This window comes from Aplysia californica, unplaced genomic scaffold (genome assembly GCF_000002075.1).
Source record: "Aplysia californica isolate F4 #8 unplaced genomic scaffold, AplCal3.0 scaffold00824, whole genome shotgun sequence".
NCBI classification, from domain to species: Eukaryota; Metazoa; Mollusca; class Gastropoda; order Aplysiida; family Aplysiidae; genus Aplysia; species Aplysia californica.
The window spans coordinates 259,959-264,358 of NW_004798094.1; the positions used below are offsets into that span (position 1 = coordinate 259,959).

The 4,400-nt window shown below is 40.1% G+C and overlaps 1 protein-coding gene across 1 annotated transcript in view; it reads right to left on the reverse strand.

The window, feature by feature from the left end:
* The window catches only part of LOC101855059 (potassium channel subfamily T member 2), a gene marked incomplete at both ends in the record, with an annotated part of 28,722 nt that overhangs the window by 8,447 nt on the left and 15,875 nt on the right, over window positions 1–4,400 (reverse strand).

The following is a 4,400-nucleotide window of genomic DNA, read 5'->3' on the forward strand; positions in this document are numbered from 1 at the left end:
AGAGAGAGAGAGAGAGAGAGAGAGAGAGAGAGAGAGAGAGAGAGAGACATCAACACAGATAGAGAGAAAGAGAGATAGAGAGAGGGAGAGAGAGAAAGAGTGACCAGTGATATACTCACTATAGAGTTTCTAAAAGCTAAGTTGAGGGCAGACTGGTCACGCGACATCAAAGACGGGGTCTGGGTGAGAAACAACAGCCACTAAACAACTGCACGCTTGTTGGTCTTTGGTATATTTCTCAAGTGTTGAAAACTGTACACTTTGTTGGAACGTGGTACATGTCTCATGTGTTGAGAAGTGTACACTTTGTTGGTCTTTGGTATATTTCTCAAGTGTTGAGAATTGTACAGTTTTTGGTATACATGGCACAGTTGTTGGTACATGTCTCATGTGTTGAGAACTGTACACTTTGTTTTAGTAAGTGTTTTACGGCACTTGCAACACAACAAGGTCATATAAGTGCCGAAGATTAGAGGTGTTACAAGAGAGTAACAAACACAAAATAGAAGAAGGGGAGATACGGGCGATAGACATTTGATAGGAAAGAAGGAGCAAACCACACCAGAACACCCGCCAACCACCTACAAGAACTGTACACTTTGTTGGAACGTGGTATAAGTCTCATGTGTTGAGAGACTAAAAGAAAGAGAAAGGGAGGAGAGAGAGAGAGAGAGAGAGAGAGAGAGAGAGAGAGAGAGAGAGCATTGTTCTAACACAAAGCAATAATATTTTTACATTATACACTTGAGTAGTCCAGAACACACTGGTAAGGTTAATAAAAAGCACAATTTGTACATAACATTTGAACTGACAGGAACGCATTATGCTGCCTTATAGCGCAACGCACAATGTGTAGGCCTTTCATATCGTGAGTACTGGTATAACCCTGCAAAATGTGAACATAATTATTATGAGTCGACAACTGTCCAATGTTCTTACACAGCAAACTGTGCGCACATGTAACGATTTGACCCCAGAGCATTGTTGGGTCGTACAACTTACAAGCAAACAGTGTACATATTAGTATTATTACATGTTTTTGAGTGGACCACTACAAATTGTCCCGTTTCACACAATGCAAAGTTATGCAATACAGACCTGCTGAAATCCCCCCACCCCCCCTCCCCGGGGCAGTGCCACTAACTGTAGTCTAGCGTCTTTAGGCCCTTCCCAAAGGGGGGACATTTCTCGTTCAAGCATAGTAGAATTGTAAATGGGCTGATTCATGTCACGCTCGTAACTGTGCCAGATCTACAACAGGGAACTACTGCTTTATCTTTCCTGATCCTTACTATTGTGATTTTCCTCTACTTCTTTTGTATGTTTGTCACTCTCTTGTGACCTGCTATTTTGGGGTGCCTTGATAGTCGAAGCAGACCTTGTGCTGTTGAAGCTAGAGAGGTGAGCAGAGTAAGTCTGATTCCCTGTAAAGACGTCTCTGTTGACACCCACCCCTTGGCGCTCTTATGACCTTATGCAGTTGCGAGCGCCGTAAAACCCTCTACTATTATAATAAACAGACCTGCTAAAAGAACATTGCTCTGTCTAATGCAAAGTAAACTTTGTACGTATCAAAACTGTCTTAAGTCTAAAGAAAAGGGGAAATCTATTGCTTTTTTGCGAGAGTGTATTGTTTATGTCAACAAAAAACAACAGAAAACAGAGGAGTTGAAGAAGGGTTAGTCCATCAACATATGGACGTCGTTACATAACACGATCAGAACGTAATGAAGGCTAGCAGACCCTATACACATACATATTTATTATCAGTACATGTAGCTGTTAATAATTTAATCTATACCATTGTATACAAATCACTAAACCAAATGTATACTCTAAATGACTTTTTTGTAAGGGTATTGAAACAAAACAGAAGAAACAGACAAATGTTGTAAAAATAAAAATGTCAGCCCAGATAAGTGAAATTCCCACTGCAAAAGCGCAAGTGCAGTCAGTGAGAAATGTGTGTGGGTGAGAAGACGAATTTCGTAACATTGTATGAATAAACAACGACAATAATAATGACATGGCGAAGGAGAGAGAGAGAGAGAGAGAGAGAGAGAGAGAGAGAGAGAGAGAGAGAGAGAGAGAGAGAGAGAGAGAGATGGGGGATGAGGGATGGAAAGAGACGAAAGCAGGGACGAATAAGCGATCAGGGCAGGGCATGTTAAAAATAATATGTGATAGACGTGGACAACATCAGTTATGTAATTGTTTTGGTAGATGGTGGAGGTAGGGTGGGGAGATGTGGATGAGGGATTTGGGGGGGGGGGTAGATTTTGGGATGGAGGAGGAGGGGGGAGTGATCCAGCATTACAATACAGTTTCAGTCAGGGAACCACATCTAAAACTACTGGCTGGGAAAATGGATGAGTACATACACGTTTATTAATGTTTATTAATGTGTATTATTATATACACACAAACATACACACACACAGTAAGTGAGTTAAGTGGCACAACTAGCTACTGATACTACAGGGACCAGCTCCTGGCTCTCTTTACTAGGGCTAGAGACCAGAATGAGTTAGAGTAATGCTTGTCAACCTTTTTTATGGCCAGCACCCATTTTTGACACAATCTAGAGCAAAAATTGTTGTACCGTCCTCTTACGAGTATATAGTCGTGCGTTTTCTAAGCGGGGCATAAAAAAAACACGCTGTCACTACCCGCCGAGTGATCTCCATCGCACACTAGAAGTGGTCGCTATCCCGAAAAAAATGCTGTTCTGAGAAAATTGAAGGTAAAGCTTTTGCCCCTTATTCAGTTTCTTTAAAAAACAAGGAGAGATTTCTCTATAACCAAACAAATATACACACCAATGAAACCAAACTTCTCCTATAGGTAGAGTATGGCCCACTTTTGGAGTAGGTCAAGATTGCTGGAACCCCCCGAAATTCGGGTTAGCCTGCTTGTCCTTAAAAGCGACCAGTTACAAATCGTCCACTTGTGGGTGATATCGCTCATTCAGGTAAGCACTGAGTAATATGATGTTCCCTCAAACCGCTCATAATAATATTAGATAAGGCAAGGTACAACACCTGCCATTTGATCAAAGTAGTATTCACCCTGGCTTTACTATCAGAGGGAGTCACTTATATAAGTAAAGATTATATAATGTTATGTACTCCACAATTACAGTGTTGAAATCAGCACTACACCCATGCAAAATATCACTTATTGAGTGCCTCACTATTCTGAAGCCAAATGTTTACAGACACAAGCTATAATTTTCTTTTGAATGTACACACGTTCTCGGTGTTGTGTCAACCCCAATACAATTTAGATCTTATTTTAAGAGACAGGCTTCAACCCTGAGTGTCAGACCCACCTGGGGCAGAGGGGAACAGAAAGTCCCAGCAGAAAGACCGAGATCTAGATAAAAATCCTCCCAACACGGGAATCAAACTAGGTTCTTATGTGTGCGATTGCAAATGCCTTAACCGCTACACGGGACTCATACGAAGACTACAGGGGAAAAACAACGGTAGTCACAAACTGAAAATCGTGAGGGTACCAATTTTGAACGCGTGTAGACTCATAACTGTAGACCTATTTCTATTCTACTGATGGTTGATTATTGTTGTTAGATTTCCCATTCAACAATACTTAACAATAAACCACCAGTCAAACAAATATAATGAATCCACAAGCTTTAAAAAATTGGCATCCTCACAAAATTATCAATTTGTGACCACCGTCGCTTTTCCCCTATTCTCTTCTTAATATACTGATTGGTCAAAGTTAAGTATTAAGGAAAGATATGATTATTCTTTATGACCTATGACACAATAAAAGCGACAGTTTGGATGGAGGCGACAGCTCATAACGTTGGACAATGGAATGAGTGAAAAAGGAAGAAGCAAGTATACAGTGATAGTGGACATAAAAATAATATTAAGCATTTAATAAGGCAAAAGATCAGGGGAAATTGAAAGTGGAAACGGTGTATGGAGGGAAACTGATAGAAATATAAAATGCTTTTTAAAAAAAATAATTTAAAAAAGCAATTATTAATCTTTTAAGATTCCTGATTTCGGGATTCAGTCAAAAGCCAGGGTCGATTAATTTCTATAAAGTTTAATTCTCATCATCTTCCTTCAGTTGTGAGTGTCAGGGCTTCATTGAAAGAAGAATCTGATCTCCCTGCAGCCATTAATAAGTAGATTCTGTTTTTCTTTTTTAATAGGAACCAACACCAATAGTATTACTAGTATTAGTTGATTTTTTTTTCTGTGCTTCCATAAGTGTGCATTTAGGAGGGAGAGAGTGAGTAAGTGAATGGATGAGTGAATGAGTCAGTAAATGAATGAGTGGGTGAGTGAACGAGTGAGTAAGTGCGTGAGAGAGGTAGAGGTAGAGAGAGAGAGAGAGAGAGAGAGAGAGAGAGAGAGAGAAAG